The sequence below is a fragment of the Bos grunniens genome, chromosome 5, assembly GCF_055505025.1.
Source record: "Bos grunniens cultivar Pamir isolate PY7600 chromosome 5, Bosgru_T2T1.0, whole genome shotgun sequence".
In the NCBI taxonomy this organism is placed as follows: domain Eukaryota; kingdom Metazoa; phylum Chordata; class Mammalia; order Artiodactyla; family Bovidae; genus Bos; species Bos grunniens.
Genome location: NC_141169.1, coordinates 108,695,380 through 108,713,245, shown reverse-complemented (window position 1 = coordinate 108,713,245; position 17,866 = coordinate 108,695,380). Strand labels below are relative to the sequence as shown.

Sequence of the window (17,866 nt, the reverse complement as noted above, 5' to 3'; positions counted from 1 at the left end):
GCTCCATGCCTGTCAAAATGTGCTTGGGCTGGATGGCACGCAGAGGTCCTGCAGCTGGCTGGCTAAGAAGGGGGAGGGGGACCCTCACTCATCTTACCTGAAAAACAAGGGTCGGGGGCTGGATTATTTCTCTGGGTTCTAAGACTCAGTCCTGTGAGCATGGGCTACATTCTCCAGGTCCTGGACAGGACCATTGTCATAAGGTCTCCCGCCTCGGGGAAGACAAGAGGGCTGACCCCTAAGGAGACTCTCTCAGGACAAGGCACAGGCTCTCCGGGAGTGAAGACAAAAGGGTCCCTTCTGCTCCCTGCTTCTACCATCTCAGCCCACAGCACCCTTCTCTGCCCTGTAGTTGGCTCTAGCTGGGGACACGCACGATGGAGACCACCGTTAGAACCACCCAGTCCTGCTCTCAGCATCTCCTTCCAAACACCACCTCCGTCCAAACACCACCTCCGTCCAAACACCATCTCGGAGGCAGCCCCTCCCCCCTACCCCCAGCCTGGAATCCAGGAGGGAGGTGTGATTTGAGTCAGATCCCGTCCTAGAGTGAACCACATCCTCCTGCCCCCCCCCCACCCCCATGCCCTGATCCAGACATTTCCGCCTTTGTATATTTATAAGACTCTCTTAAAATAGGTCCCAGCAAACAGGAGCAGAGACCTGATTCGGGTCGAAGAAATGAGCATTGGGGAAAGTAAAGACTCCTGGAGCAAAGCTGCTCTTTGTCCTCCCAATCCACATCCAGGTTTCAGGATCAGCCCAGTCCTCCAGGAGAGCTCCCCTCCCTATCCAGGACAGCTTCTCCTGTTGGCCCCCGTCCTCTCAATGCTGAGTTTCCTAAAACACAGTGGCCCCAGAAAGTGAAAGTCACTCAGTTGTGGCCAACTCTTTGCGACCCCATGGACGGTAGCCTGCCAGGCTCCTCTGCCCATGGAATTCTCCAGGCCAGAATGCTGGAGTGGGTAGCTGTTCCCTTCTCCAGAGGATCTTCCCAACCCAGGGATCAAACTCAGGTCTCCCACATCTCGGGTGGATTCTTTACCACCTGAGCCACCAGGGAAGCCCTCTAATGCTCATTTATTATTAAGCAAATGCACTCTGCAAAGTACTTCTAGGCTGTCAGCCCTTTGCTAAAGAAGCCCATCCCCCCCCACCTAAATGGGGTCCTGGTTCCAGAAGGAGGGGACGTAGAGGACCAAGGGGATCAGTGAGTACAGACATCCTCAGGACAAAGTATCCTTCACCTGTGAAGGGCTGCAGAGCAGCATCCCGGGAGTGTGTCTGCCTCAGATATCTGCTTGGACCTGGCAGAGACTCCCGGTCGGGTGAGAAAACCAGTGGGGTCTCCACCTTTCCCAGTGGAGCCTGGTGCTTCTGCCCAGCATGGGTCACACAATGTCTGGTCAGCCTTCCTGGGCTGTGTGGGAGAAAGGACTTCGGCTCCCTCATTCCCTTCTGAGAAAGGGCTTGTTCTATTTTGCAGCGTAGGAAGCCTCCTGGGGGGATATTTGTGGAAGGAGACAGAGGGCTATATCTTTCTTCCCTTATGCTGGCTTGCCTAAGTCCCCAGCCAGAGAAGGTCATGCCTAAATGGAGTCTGTGTGTAATCCCTGGCCAGGGGAGCAAGGACTGTGGAGCTCTGTTTTAGGAGACTGTGTAGAGGAGAGGTCAGAGGGAAAAGGCCAGGGCTGAGAAGGTGGGGAAGACTCAAGGCAGGAGAAGGGGATGATGGAGGATGGGATGGTTGGATGGCATCACTGTCTCGATGGACATGAGTTTGAGCAAGCTCTGGGAGTTGGTGATGGACAGGGAAGCTGGCATGTTGCAGTCCCTAGGGTCACAAAGGGTTGGACATGACTGAGCAACTGAACTGACAACTGAGGAGGTGGGTGTGGGGCTTGGGATGGTGGAGAGGGTTTGAGGCAGATCAGAGTGACTCAGTGGTAGAGAACCCACCTGCTAATGCGGAAGACTCAGGTTCAATCCCTGGGTGGGGAAGACCCTCTGGAGGAGGGCACGGCAACCCACTCCAGTATTCTTGACTGAAGAATCCCATGGACAGAGGAGCCTGGGGCGGCCACAGTCCAAGAAGTCACAAGAGTCATACATGACTGAGCACACACACAGAGGCTCTGATGCTCCAGGGGATGTCTGCAGAGAACCCAGCCTGGGTTCAACAGGTGAAATAGAAAATGTTGTCTGAAGGTAAGTTTGGGTCCTTCTGAGGAGCCAGAGACAATGTGAAAGATCTGGAAGCTTTCCGTTTATTAACTAAGATTACTTGGACGCCCACCCTTGGACCAGCCTGGGGCTGCAGAGAAAGTGAGAAGTGACTGCAAGAGGAGACATTCTGGCCCCGCTGCCTGGGACTAGGGCTACGTAACTTTTCAGCTCTTTTCCACTTCATTTGAGAATCATCAGGGACTTCCCTGGAAATCTGGTGGTTAGAACTTTGTGGGTCCACTGCAGGGGCTCAGGTTTGATTCCCTGGTTGGGAGATAGAATCCTGCATGCCATGCGGCACAACCGAAAAAAAAACAAACAAAAACCACACCAAGTATTAAAAAATTTGGGCAGATTCTTTACTGTCTGAGCCACCAGGGAGGCCCACACCTCCCCGCCCCCCGCCCCCCAAAAAACTGATAACCATCAGGAATTCCTTTCACATCAATACCAAGCCTTTACCCAAGTGCTCCTGACAGGTGGCCGCCAAGCCCCTGCTGGAGACGCCCAGGGCCAGTCAGGGGTGTTCTGCGTGTGAGGTCGGGTGGTGGTGGCCTCACTGATGGGTGGTTCCCATTGTCAGCATCCCTTCCTTTTGAAGGACTTCCCAGAACAAGCCCAGCCCTCTTATACGGAAGCACTTCAACCAGCAGTGTAGACCCTCAAACTGGTGGAGCCAGTATGGGCAGGGGGTGAAGGTGGCTGCCCGGCAGCACTGCAGGCCTCTAGCCCCTCTCCTCCAAGCTCCATCAGTCCATCTACACCCTGGGTCTCTGCCTCCTGTCACGTCAAAACTCCGAGGCAGCAGGGAGCGTCTAGTTCACTCCCCAGGAGGAGGCCCCAGGACACTGCCAGACGGGCTGTCTGCCAAGGGCAAATAAAGGGATGGGGAGGAGACTTTCAGTAGAACACTGGTGACTTAGAAAGGTGTGGAAGGCCTCACTCACTCACCTGGAAAGATGCTCACATCTGAGTCATGGGGGAAAAAGTCATCAAATATATTACAGAAGTGAAGCTAGCTCAGCAACATTTACAACTGTCACAGCCTAAGGAGACATGGTGGATAGATGGCGTGTGGTGACATGGATGGGACCTTGGAACAGAAAAGGGCCCTCTGAAAGGAAACAGGAATGAAGTGTGCACTTCAGTTAGAAACGATGTACCCAGGACTTCCCTGGTGGGCCAGAGGCTAAGACTCTGCATTCCCAGTGCAGTGGGTCTGGGTTCAATCCCTGGTCAGGTAATTAGATCTCAGGCTGCAGCTCAGACCCAGTGTAGCCAAATAAAGTATTAAAAAGAAATGATGTACCCAAATTTGTTTATTGTAAAAAAAAAAATGTACCATAATAACTAACTTAAGATGTGAATAATAAAGGAAATTAGATGTGAGGTAGGTTTGCCTGGTGGCTCAGTGGTAAAGAACTTTTCTGCCGATGCAGGAGACACAGGTTGGGTCCTTGGATTGGAAAGGTCCCCTAGAGGAGGAAATGGCAACCTGCTCCGGTATTCTTGCCTGGGAAATCCCATGCACAGAGAAGGCTGGTGGGCTACAGTCCGTGGGGTCGCAAAGGACATAACTGAAGCGCCTTAGCCCGGAGATGTGAGGCAAATTACAACTCCCTGTACTATCTATACTTTTTTGTGAATATAAAACTATTTTGAAATAAAAGCTTTATTTAAAAATGCACGTTTGTCTTTAGATATAGGGGTTTGTAGAGGCATAAACAAAACTGAGCAGAAAGCATGCCAGGCCTCTGTCCTGGTTACTTCTCAGAAGACATTGTTTGCATATTATGCCTTCGAGTTTTTAAAAAATACAGTTTTTAAATAGATGGAAGGAGATAGAAATACAATAGAGGCGAATCAAAATTAGAAACCTGTGCTGTATCCACTGTCCTGTGATAGGATGGGCCCTGGGGCAGGAGTCCTTGTTCTCTCTTGAGCTTTGTGACCTCTCTGAGCCTCGGTTTTCTCCTCTATCAAATGATGACTTTTAAGGATATTCCAGAGACTTCCTTGGGGATCCAGTGGTTAAGAATCCGCCTTTCAATGCAGGGGACCAGGATTTGATCTCTGCTTGGGGAACTAAGATCCCACATGCCGTGGGGCAACTGAACCCGAACGCTGCAACGCTGAGTGCTTGTGCTGCGATGAAACATCCTGCATGATGACCTGACGCAGCCAAATAAATGATAAATAAGCATTTTTTAAAATAATAATAATCATCTTTATCTACTACATACAAAATAGGTAGCCAAAAAAAGACAGTTAACAAGAACCTACTGTACATACAGTACAGGGAACTCTACTCAATATTCTATAATGACCTATATGGGAACAGAATCTGAAAGGTGGATATATGTATATGTATAACTGATTCACATTGCTATACAGCGGAAACTAACACAACATTGTAAATCCACTACACTCCAATCAAAATTAATTTTTTAGATGGGGAGGGAGATGGGAGGGAAGTTCAAAAGGGAGGGATATATGTATACCTACGGCTGATTCATGTTGAGGTTTGACAGAAAACAACAAAATTCTGTGAAGCAATTATCCTTCAATAAAAAAATAAATTAATTTTTTAAAAAGGGATATTCCGAATGTTACCTTCTGAGATTCGGTGATAAACACACATAAATGAAAACAGCATTTTGTTGGCAGATCTATTATGGTTTCCATTAAATATTACAGATTACAGTCCCCCAGTACATTTAATGGGCTTCTCTGGTGGCTCAGACAGTAAAGAATTCACGTGCAACGCAGGAGACATGGGTTCGATCCCTGGCTGGGGGGGAACATCCCCTGGAGAAGGGAGTGACTACCCATCCCAGTATTCTTGCCTGGAGAATCCCATGGATAGAGGAGCCTGGCAGGTTACAGCCCATGGGGTCGTAAAAGAAGTGGACATGACTTAGAGACTAAACATCATCAACAACACGATACGTTTAAAATAGTTTGGTCCCTAGAAAACATTCTGAACTACACAGAATTTTTCAGGGACAAGTCTATAGGCACACTGTACCAGTGCAGTTTTTGAGGTTAAAAAATGTGAGAGAAATTGGGTTACAGTCTGATTTATAAGAAGAGTATTGGCCAAGGCTTAACTGGCTCAAATCTATGCAAATAGAAGAAGACAAAAAACCATGGATGGAGTTGCAGGTGGCACTCCTCCCGCTTGTCACCGATCTAGGGCTCTTCATGCGAGAGGGCTGAAAACGCTTGGCGGGCTCCACACAGCTTTGTTTCCAGCTCCCCACCCACCGCCCCCAACTCCTATCAGCTCCGGATGCTGGCGATTTGAGAGGCAGACCCATTCAGAGAGCTATCTCCTGGCAGACAGCAAACCTGGGCCAGGTGAACCGAGGGTCTCCGGGATCCTCCCCCAAAGACAAAGGAGGGTGGCGGGGAGACAGTATCTCACCCAGCGGGACATTCTGAAAATGGGGCGACAAAGCGTGAGAAAGGCCAGAAATCGCAGAAGATCACCCCACGGATGGAGACAAATGTCTCCCCTCGGCAAATCTCAGCAAGAGCCAATTCTTAATCGATCTGGGGTTTATCCAAAGAAACTCTGTGATCCAAGAAGGATGGGGCTGGGGAGACAGTGTAGACAGGCCTTCCTTTCCCTCACTGGGTTCTCAGGGTCCCAGGTGGGAAAGGACACTGGGGCCAACGCTGGTTCCTGGGGACAGTCAGCATGGTGCTCATTCATCCCCCACTTTACCCTTTCACTTGGTTTTTATTTATCCCAGACAGAGAGTCAAAGCAGAGCTACCAGATAACCAGCTAAGTCACTGCTTAGGAGTGAGTTAGCGCTTAACTAGTGTAGAAGTCTGCTTAACCTTGTGAACACAAAGAGGAAAGATGAGTCTTTTACAAAAGCATCAGTAGAGAGAAATTAACATAGTACAAAACTGTGTATATACCTGGGAACTACTGTCCCTGGTTGTCCAGTGGCTAAGACTCCACGTTCCCAATGCAGGGGGCCCAAGTTCCATCCTCAGTCAGGGAACCAGATCTTGCATGCTTCAACTATAGACTCCGAATGCTGAAACTAAGACCCTCATAGCCAAATAAATAAATAAGTAGAAGACTTGGTGCAGCCAGATAAATAAATTAAAATATGTTTTAAATATGTTATCCTTGGTCTGGGAAGATCCCACGTGCCTCAGGGCAACTAAGCCTGTGTGCCACAGCTACAGCCCGTGCCTGCAACAAGAGGAGCCATCACAATGAGAAGCCCCTGCTCTCTGCAACTAGAGAAAGCCCAACTGCAGCAACAAAGACCCAGCACAGCCAAAAATGAATTAATTTCATTTTTAAAAAGTATATATATATATACACAAAGGCAAACTGAATATAACAGTGGTCTCTGTTATGAAGTCTATACTTCCTTCCAGCCCGTGCCGGTCAGCATGCATGATAATCTGATCAATGACCCATGCTGTCTGGCACAAAGAAGAGGAGAGACCAGTGTGGTAGGACACCTGTCCTGCTCACAGTCTCACTCGCTTTGCCCTTATCTCAGCAGGGCACTCAGACCCCTCTCCCTCCACCCGCCCATGATTTTACAACTGTGACAGGACATGCCTTTACTCCCCTCCTTCTTCCTATAAAACTCACTGCCTCCACAGGTTTAGGATTTCAGATACTAGACGCCCGTGGCCCATCTGTACTCCTGGTTTCCTCAGCTCTTTTCCTCCCAACTCATCTGTTCTTCTCTCCCTGCCTTTCCCCAGCTTTCCTTCTTTCCTTGGGGTAGCACAGGAGACCACCCCCTAATTTCTGAGTTAGGGGTTCCAAAGGAGGGGGAGAGAGTTATGAGGCCAGTGCTGTGGGCAGAGAGTGTTAGTCACTCAGTCGTGGCCGACTCTTTGTGACGCCATGGACTGTAGCCCACTAGGCTCCTGTGTTCTTGGGATTCTGAGGCAGGAATGCTGGAGTGGGTTGCCATTCCCTTCTCCAGGGGATCTTCCTAACCCAGGGATCAAATCCAGGTCTCCTGCATTGCAGGCAGATTCTTTACAGGCTGAGCCACCAGGGAAGCCCCAGTGGGCAGTGAAGACATGGTTTGATCCTATTATATTTGGCTGTTGGGCAGTAGGTTCATCTTACGGCACCTTTTCTCAATAACCAACTCTTGCATGTTGGCAGGGGTGGGGCAGGTATTAAGACTTTGTTTTCTGAGGCCTGCTTGTTCAGTTTTAGGCTGAGTGGCACTTGATAATATAAGGCAGGCTTAGCTGTCACCTTGGCCAAGCTTTCCGGGGCACAAAGAAATGGGCCATAGATGTTCCTTGATCTGCGGTCCAGTGCACGGCTGGCAGAACCCCCATGCACAGTGTCAGAGAAAGGGTCATGACCTGGTGGTGGGCTTTGGAGTCATATATCCCTGCGTGTGACCCCTGGTTCTGCCACTTAGCTGGTGTACATCCTAGATAAATTCTGACCCTCTGTGAGCTGTGGGCTTCTCAGCTAAACATCAGAGCTCATGAGCTCTGGCAGAAAGGGACTGGAAGACAACCTCACATGGAACAGTTGAGCCGGGTATGTTCCGAGTTGAGGACCACCACCCATAAGTGGTCCATGGAATCAGTTTAGTGGGACACAAACAGTATCTGTATAGAAAGAAAAACATCACCGTCACCCCCCACCTTGTAGTTGGAGGAAGTATTGTGCTGTCAGCTTGCTCCTGTTATATATAGAATGCAGAGGTGTGTGTTTATACTGGCAATGCAAAGTGCACTTTTTGGTGGATCATGGCAAAGAAGTTTGAGACCCTGATACAGAAGGATCAGCTAAGATCTGGGGAAAACGTGGCAGGTGATGTCACACCCGGCTCCTACACGGAATATCCTGTCTGAATCTATAGATGATGGCCTGACACTCATGTGTCCATTCTTCTCAAACTCCCTGGCCCATCACCCCAAGGCTCCCCTGTGCTCCCTTCTCCTCCTCCACCCTTGGGCTCAGGTTCAGCATCTGTATAACCACTCTCCTGGCTGGGGCTTGCTTACCTCTCCCGAGTCCAACCAGGAGTTCCCTGAGGGCAGCTGGCAGCTTCTTATCCCTTTTTCTCAATAGCTGGCCGCACAGGCCCTGCACTGGAAGGGGAGTGGCTGGCAGGATAGGCAACACTCGGTAGCAGCGGGAGCAGCCCAGGTCTGGGGAGGGAGGGCAACTGGGTCCCTTTAGAATCTAACTCAACAGCACTTACTGAAGGCTCACGCTTTGCCAGGAACTGTGTTGGCACCAACACTGGCATTGTATTTAACTTCAAAAGAACACGAATTATTATCCCAATTTTAAGGGTGAAGAAACTGAGGTTCACTCAACAAGGAAGCAGCAGAGATTTGAACGCTAGATCTTATTATACACTCATTCCTTCATTCACTTATTTTTTCAAAGGATACTTAACAAATGCCCACAATACACTAGGCACTGTGCCCAGCATCGAAGACACAGAGAGAGACGACCAGTCCCCGACCTCAAAGGAGAGCTAAAGACACTTGAATACGAGAATCTGGTAAATGCTTAGAGAAGGGGATGGACAGAGGGGGCTGGATTTGAGGCACATTTCATGATTCTACAGGAGAGGTGGGAGAAGTAGTGATTCTTACATTTTACTTAAACGCAAGTCAACAATGTTGGATTTTTCTCTTTCTTTTTCTTTCTTTTTTTCTTTAAACAGCATGCATTATTTGCATAATTTTAACAAGAAGGACACAGGTGGTAAGCGGCATTCGGATGCTCTGGAGGTGAGCAGAGTGAGGCCTGGAGAAGGGGAGACTGCTGAGGCTTGAGGCCCCCAGGGGCCCTGCCCTAGAGTCTGTGCTTGTGTGCCTGGTAGACGGTCAGGAAGGGAGGCAGGGCTGCTGGGGGACAGAAGCCGACTTTGGCCAATCTCTAGTCTGACAAGCTCCAAGCTCCTTAAAGACAGGAATTCACGGCTCCACACAGCAAGGAGGAGTGAGCAGCGAGCCCGAGGCTCATCTTACAGGTCAGAAATCTGAGACAGAGACAGGAAAAGAAGCTTTGTGCCAGAGCTGGGAGGATTTGACCCTGATGGCAGGGATGTCGGGGCTCCCAGGAAAGGCAGGCTTGTAGGGGGGTGGGGGTGAGCCAAAGTCACAGCCCTGGGCGGGGAGGCAGAGCTGGGAGGTGTGGCCCCAGGTAGGTGGAGGACCGGTGTGTAGCTGAAAGAAAGAGGTGGGCCAGGTGTGGTCATCCAACAGGGAGGCCCCGGGGCATGAGTCACGTGTACTCCCCAGATCTCATGGGAAATGCCAGGGAGCAGTGGGTGAACCCCACAGGCGGACTGCTGGTCTTTGTTGAGTCACCCCATCCATTTAGGAGTTGTTACTTGGGAACTTATTTAAACAAAAGGAAAGATGTTACCCATCCTGAAATCAGGTGAAGGGGTGGTCACACCCGCCATTCACATCAGCGCTGAGAACATCCCAGACTCCCCCAGCTCCTTCCCAGGCCTGGCATGGCCTCTCTTCCTGAGACTCTTCTGTCCCTCTTGTCCTTTCTCCCACTGGCCCCTCCTCCCTCCTCTGCCGCCTCTGCAGCAGGGTCTCCACCCCCTGACTCCCGTGCCACCTTCCGTGTCCTGATCGTCAGGAACTAACAAGCCGTCCCCGCAGGCCATGACAATATCCTCCATCCGGGAGGCCGGCCATGGGCAGGCAAGGGGCCCGGCAACAGCTGCTTCTCAGAACTCCGAGGGGGCAGGGGCACCAGGGCGCAGGAAGCCCTGTCGACAGGTGGCTTGCATAGGCTGGCCAACTGGGTCCATGCCCCAAGGGAGGAAACGATGAAACTGCCCACAAACAAGTTCCTCTGCCTGGACCGGATCTCCCCTCCAGGAAGAACACCCAATCCTCACCCTGAGTGTCTGGTTTATCCTGAAGCCCGAGATGCCTGGACTCCTCTCCCTGGGCCTTTGCTCTTAGCATTTAGGGGGCCCTAGATCCCTTCCGGGGCTGGGACAAAGGTGCGTGACAGGGGCAGCAGCAGAGTGCAAAAAGGCCCTACCCTAGCTGGCTGAGACACCACCCACACCCCACCCAGCGTGTGCCTGCACCCACACAGGGCTAGCATCCTTACTTAAGTGACCTGCTTGGACCTTAACTTTTTGACCACCCCAACCCCAGACCTAAACAAAGGTCAGAAGGACCACAGCCAGACAGGAGACTCCCATGATGCTAGCCAGCCCACCCTGCTGCTAGTTTAAGCTTCCAGAGGGGGAAGACCAGCCCCTAGAAACCTCCCCAGGCCCCTCAGAGTGTTGTCCTCAGATTTTATTAACACACTGTTGGGGTCTCTGGGCTCTGACCCAGAGCACCCCACCCCCCAAGATTTTGTACCTTCTCGTCAAAGCTCCGCTGCTGGGTTCCTAGACTCACTGACTCATCATTTAACTGGTTTTCCCAATTTTACTGTCCAGGCCAGGGCGGTGCCCCCATGGCCATCCAGATGCTGGAGGAGCCTCTTTAAGGATGGACTTGGGAACATCCAGGAAGACAAAGTTATAAATGCGGCTTTATCAATATCCATTCCTCAGCTCTGGTGTCCTAGGTCTTCTAACTTAGCCCCACGCATCTGCTTTCCCTCAGTTTGTTGCTCCAATCAGGAAACTTTCTTTTCTCGTAGGTTCCATTCCAGCCATACCTGCCCACCCCCCTACCCCGACCCATGATCCCACACATGCAGGAATCCTTCCTTCCTGAGTATGTGTGCATGCTCAGTTGTGTCCGACTCTCTGTGACTCCATGGACTGTAGCCTGCCAGGCTCTTCTGTCCATGGAATTCTCCAGGAAAGAATACTGGAGTGAGTAGCCATTTCCTCCTCCAGGGGATCTTCCCAACCCAGGGATCAAACCTGCGTCTCTTATGTCTCCTGTGTTGGCAGGCAGATGTTTTTACCAACTGTGCCACATGGGAAGCCCTCTGCTTCCTGAGAGCTCATTGAAAACTGATATGAGGGGGGACCAAAATAAACAAAACCCCCCAAATGAAAAACGGATCAAGAACAAACAGAAATCAGGAAATCAGCATCACATGGGTCCACAGATGTAACTATTAAACTTTATCCCAGGTCCGAGAGCATCCCTCGAGTGCGTGGTCCAGGACACTGGTTTGAAGCATTCAGAGCCAGCAGTGTGTGACCGTGGAGTGCCCTGTAGTCTGGAGTGTGTAGTTTTAGGGAGGCAAGTGGACTTGGGTGGAAAGCAGGGTGTGGGAGCTGAGGCTGGGGACCCAGGATCTCATTCAAAGCCACCTCTCAGGGACTTCCCGGGCAGTCCAGTGGTTATGACTTCGCCTTTCAGTGCAGAGGGTGTGGGTTCAATACCTGGTTGGGGAGCTAAGATCCCAGGTGCCTCGTGGCCAAAGAACCAAAACATAAGAAAGACAATATTGTAACAAATTGTAACATTATTGTAACAAATTCAATAAAGACTGTAAAAATGGTCCATATCAAAACATAACAAAACACCTTTCAGCCTTAAGAGGCATAAAGGTATAAAGGCAGGCCTCATGATACCCATCAGAGGCAGCATCAAGCGGGAAGAGGGAAAACAATCTCTCTTCGGGTCAACTGTGGGGCACTGCTAAGGTATTAATAAGCCCAGGAGAAAGCACAGAGGACTTGGCAAGTGGCCAGGGCAAGGGAGGGGCATCAAACTAGAGGAGTAGAGGGAGGTCTGTTTAGTGTTTAGCCACTGCTCTGAAAATCTGGGGTGGGCATCCCAGTTGGGGGATAGGGGAGGGCAGGGACTAAGAAATCCAGCAGTCAATGGTCAAGACTCCATGCTTCCAGTGCAGGGGGCACGCGTTTGATCCCTGGTAGGGGAACTAAGATTCCACATGCTGCACTGTGGAATCTTTTGCACGGCCAAAAAAAGAAAAGGAAAAAGAAAGCCAGAGGACACTGTACCCAGAAGGTGACTCAAGTATCACAATGGCAAGGAAGTGCTTAGGGCAGGAAACCCGGACTCCCTGGAGAATGGCCGTCCTACTGCACAAGAGAGGAGCAATGAGGAGATGACAGGTGGACCTCACCAAGAACAGGATGTCTACCTCCCAGCATGGAGACAGGTGGAGGTGAAAGGATGGTGACGGGAAAGCTAAGCGTGGCAAGAAGGAGCCCCCACCCGGTTCAGGGCTCAGAGAGAATGAACAAAGGCGGCTCCTCCCGAAGAAAATGAGGTCACCACATGACCTAGCAATTCTACTTCTGGAGTGTACACCCAAGAGACCTGAAAACTGGTGTCAAAACAAATATTTATGTACCACTGTTCAGCACTATTCACAACAGACAAAGGTGGAAGCCACTCAAATGTCCCGTCAGGGGATGGTCCCGCACAATGGAGTATGAGTCAGCCACAGAAAGGAACCAGGTACTAATTACATGTCACAGTATGGATGAACCTTGAAACCATGATGCTAAGCGAAAGACGTATGAATCCGTTTATACAAAATATACAGAATAGGTAAATCCACAGACAGGAAGCAGATTAGAAGGTGGGAGGGTTGGGGGAAAGAGGAGAGTGTCTGCCTGAGGCATACAGAGTCTCCTTGCAGGGTGATGAAAATGTTTCAGAACCAGGCACAGGTGATGGTTACACAATATGGATGGTGTACTGAATGCCATTGAACTGTACATTTTAAAAGGTCAGTGTTATATGAATTTTACTTCAGTTAAAGAAAGAAAAATGAATGAATGAATAGAGGCAGTAAGGGAGCCCAGGGAACAAGGCTGAGAGAAGACAGAAGAGAAAACAGGAACTAGAGGTGGGCCAGAGACTGAGTTAACACGACTTGCTCTCTGAGTCCACAGCACTCAGCCTTCTCTTGGCGCCAGTCCTTGACAGGGTACCTGGCAAGGCACATCTGTGGGCATAGCTGGGGCTCTTCTTGGTTCTCAAGGACCTAACAAATGCCAACCTTTTCTCCAGGCCTCAAGAAAAGGTATTGGAATACAAGTGAGGGAAAAGGACACAAAAAAGCTTTTATCAATACTTTATAGATACATATGTAAACACTCACTGGAAAAGACCCTGATGCTGGGAAAGATTGAAGGCAGGAGGAGAAGGGGACGACGGAGGATGAGATGGTTGGATGGCATCACCAGCTCGATGGACGTGAGTTTGGGCAAGCTCTGGGAGTTGGTGATGGACAGGGAAGCTTGGCGTGCTGCAGTCCATGGGGTCACAAAGAGTCAGACACGACTGAGAGACTGAACTGAACTGAACTGAACTGATGCAAACACAAAATATACACTACCAGCAAAGTATGTACGAATGTATACATATTTTTATGATATAAACCATTCATGGGGACTTCCCTGGTGGTCCAGTGGTTAAGATTCTATCCTGCAATGCAGGGGATGCTGGTTCGATCCCTGGTGAGGGAATAAGATCCCACAAGCTGCGGAGCAACTAACCCTGCATGCCACCGCTCGAGAGTCTGTGAGCTGCCACAAAGATCCTGAGTGCACCAACTAAGACCTGATGCAATCTAATCAACTAATTAATTAAAATAAATTATTCAAGAGCATTGATATTCTTGTCATTCTTAGTAACCATGAGTCCCCTGCTTCCATCATTTCCTTGGGGCACAACTTTAAGAAAAAATTGCTACCCGAAGGCAAGACTTAACCCTGAATGCTCCAACACAGTCAGGACCACCATTAGCCTGAGATCAAAGGGTGGGTCTCAGCCTCTGCTGCTACTCATGGGATCTCGGAGGCAAGGAAAGCCACATTCCTCGGGAAACTGTCCCAAGTTAAACTAATTTTACCTGAATGTGGGCCTCCCTGCCTTAAGCCACCATCCTTCCAATCCTTCAGGGCTGCTGCGGAATGAGGAGGGAGAAGAGACTTCGGAGGACTCACCTTCTGACCCCTAAATTCAGGATCAGGGGTGGGTAAGCACCTAGCCAGCATATTAAAAAGCAGAGACATCACTTTGCCAACAGAAGTCCATATAGTCAAAGCTATGACTTTTCTAATAGGCATATATGGATGTGAGAGTTGGACCATAAAGATGGCTGAAAGCCAAATAATTGATGCTTTTAAACTATGGTGCTGGAGAAGACCCTTAAGAGTCCTTTGGACTGCAAAGAGATCAAATCAGTCAATCCTAAAGGAAATCAAACCTGAATATTCGTTGGAAGGACTGATGCTGAAGCTGAAGCTCCAATACTTTGGCCACCTGATGCAAAGAGCTGACTTATTAGAAAACACCCTGATGCTGGGAAAGACTGAAGGCAAAAGGAGAAGTGGGTGGCAGAGGATGAGATGCTTGGATGGCATCACCAACACAACGGACATGAGTTTGAGCAAACTCTGGGAGATAGTGAAGGACAGGGAAGCCTGGCATGCTGCAGTCCATGGGGTCACAGAGTCAGACATGGCTGTGACTGAACAACAGCACCAACAACACGCAGAGTTCAGTTTAATGTAAAGTCCTGGCTGTTTGAGATGCCAGAGCCTGCCTGCAATGTGGACTCTCTGTGGGTGCATTTTGGAGAATGGGCATTAAGACCCTTTTCTAAAGTTGACCTATACCCATGAAGATAAGAATTGCATTAAGAAGACTTTAGGCTAAGTGACTGATGAGAAGCACTGTCAACCTTTCCAGCAAGAACTCCATGGCCACTGGGCCATCAGTCCTTGGAGATGTAGAAAACCCATCACCTACCTCGATGGCTGCTGTTACTTTTATTAATTTTTTAAAACCACCTCTAAATCTTGATGATTTATGTTTAAATGAGATAGAAAACGTACCTGAAGTGATGTTAAAGTTCATAGATAAAGGCAGGAACTACTGAGGAAATTGGTTGAGATACGACAGTTTTTAAACTCTTGATAAATACAGTGGTGAATTTTGAAAGTGTTCCCTCTAGGATCAAGACAACATTCATTGTATTTCAACACTGAAGGTCTTAGTCACCACAGCAAGGCAAGAAAAATAAATAAAAGGCATAATGACAGGAAAGGAATGAATAAAACTGCATTTATTCTTAACTGAAAGATTATATACTTAGAAAACCTAAAGTAATTGACAAACTATTAGAATTGATGAATTAATGTAGCAGAATCGCAAGATACAGGGTCAATATACAAAAGTCAATTGTATTTTCTATATACTACCAATAAACAATTGAAAATGAAATTTCAAATACAAAGTTTATGAGAGTATCATAAAGCATTAAATACATTGGAATACATTTAGTGAAAGATGGGCATGAGCTTGACATTGAAAACCACAAACCACGGTTGAGAGAAATTAAAGAAAACCGACAGGGAAATCCCTGGCAGCCAAATGGTTAGGACTTGGCCCTTTCACCGCCAGAACCCAAGTTCAATCCCTGGTCAGGGAACTAAGACTGCAAGTCACGAGGTGCAGCCAAAACAAGAAAAAAAAGAAAGAAAAAAGGGAAAGGAAGAAAAGTGTCATGAGGAAAAGTATCATTAAGGAAAGAGAAAGCCTACGTAAGTAGAGAAATACTCCATTTTTGTGAGTTGGAAAGCTCAATATTACTAAGATGTCCATTCTCTCCCAATTTTATTCCATTCACCATCCCAGCAGACATTTTCCAGAACTTAATGAGCTGATTCTAAAAATTTTTGGAAAGCTAAAGGACCACAGATAGCTAGAACTATCATAAAGGAAAAGAAAAAAGTTGGAAGACTTATACTATAAGATTTCAAAACTTACAATAAAGAGGCAGCAATTAAGACAGCGTTATATGGGTATCAAATTTGGATAGTCCGTGGACTTCCCTGGTCATCCAGTGGTCAAGACTTGGACTTCCACTGAAGGGGGTGTGGGCTCAATCTCTGGTCAGGAACTAAGATCCCACAGGCCACATGACACGAAAGGCCAGAAAAAAATTTTTTTTTGGATAGTCCAATAGGAAGTCTAGAATAAATATACACACACACACAATTGGTTTTCAATAAGGATTCTAATGCAATTCAATGGGGAAAGGAAAATATGAAAATATTTTAAAACAGAGTTAGAACATATAGATATTTGTATGGAAAAAATTAACCTTAATAAGGCTGAAAGTGAGCAGGAAATGTGTAAAACATGACTGACAAAGGACTCATACCCAGAATATAAAAAGAACTCCTACAAGTCAATGAGAAGACAATTCAATTTAAAAATGACCTAAGATTTAAATACTTCATGAAAGATACAGGAATAACCAACAGGTAATGGCAAAGTCCTCAGCCTCGCTGGTCATCTTAGAAATGCAAAGTAAAACCACAATGAGATACCACTTCATACCCACTTGAATTACTAAAATTAAAAGACTGATATTGCCAAACGTTGCAAGGATGTGGACCAACTGTATTGTTTATAACTTGGTGGTGAGAGTATAAAATGATACAGATACTATAGAGTTTAGCAATTTCTTACAAAAACTAAACATATGCCTACCCTATGATCCAGCAATTCTATTCCTATATACCCAAGAGAAATAAAATTATGTCTACACAAAGTCTTATACAAGGAAGTTTATAGTAGTTTTATTTATAATAGCCCAAAATGGAAAGAACTAAAACTCCCATCAAGAGAAGAGTTGATAAACAAATTGTGGTTTAGCCAAAATTAGAAATGCTACTCATCAACTGAAAAAAAAAAAAAAAAAACTGATGCAAGCAACAACATGGACAAATCTCAAAACCATTTCTAGTGAGAGTACCAGACACGAGAGTCCTTTACCGTATGACTCCATTCATATCCCAAAAAACCCATCATAAGTTTAAAACATCATAAATCAGAAATGCATTTAATATACCTAACTTAACAAATATCACAGCTTAGCCAAGTACAGAACACGTATATCAGCCAACAGTTGGGCAAAACCATCTGACACAAAGCCTATTTCATAACAAGTGCTGAATATCTCATGTAATTTATTGGTTACTGTACTGAAAGTGAAAAACACATGGCTGTCTGGGTCCGGAATCGTTTGAGTGTATCAGTGGTTCACCCTGTGATAGCGGGACTGCCGCTGCCAGCATCGCAAGAGTGTAGTGGACCACATATCGCTACCGCTGGAAAAGATCAAAATTCAAAATGCAGAGTACAATCTACTGAATGCCTATTGCGTTTGCACCCATCACGAAGTCAAAAAATTGTCAAACCATCGTAAGCTGGGCAATGTCCAAACGAAGTTCAAGATCAGACAAAATGGATCTACTGGAGAAATTAGAACAGTGGTAGCCTGGACTGAGTGACTTCACTTTCACTTCCATGCATTGGAGAAGGCAATGGCAACCCACTCCAATGTTCTTGCCTGGAGAATCCCAGGGACGGGCGAGCCTGGTGGGCTGCCGTCTATGGGGTTGCACAGAGTCGGACACGACTGAAGAAACTTAGCAGCAGCAGCAGCCTGGGAAGAATTGATTGAAAAGAGGTTTTATTCACTGCTCTAAAACTCCTCTGGGGACTTCCCTGGTGGTCTAGTGGTTAAGAATTCCCCACCAATACAGGGAACACAGGTTCGATCCCTGGTCCACGAAGATTCCACATGCCAGAGAGCAACTGAGACTGTCCTACAACTACTGAAGCTTGTGTGCCTAGAGCCCATGCCTCACAAAAAGAGAAAC

At 47.8% G+C, this 17,866-nt stretch overlaps 1 protein-coding gene and 1 long non-coding RNA gene across 6 annotated transcripts in view; both read right to left on the bottom strand.

Moving 5' to 3' along the window:
* The window catches only part of B4GALNT3 (beta-1,4-N-acetyl-galactosaminyltransferase 3), a 97,528-nt gene that overhangs the window by 47,406 nt on the left and 32,256 nt on the right, over nucleotides 1-17,866 (bottom strand). The window lies entirely within an intron of this gene.
* LOC147372979 (uncharacterized) overlaps nucleotides 3,883-17,866 on the bottom strand; it is a 23,090-nt gene continuing 9,106 nt past the window's right edge. Inside the window, exons 2-3 of one of the 2 annotated variants that reach the window (XR_015164432.1) lie at nucleotides 6,159-17,649; nucleotides 3,883-4,398 (exon numbers count right to left, since the gene is read on the bottom strand). This is a non-coding gene — a long non-coding RNA (uncharacterized LOC147372979). The remainder of the gene's footprint in view (nucleotides 4,399-6,158; nucleotides 17,650-17,866) is intronic. The other variant, XR_015164433.1, reaches the window with a different exon arrangement.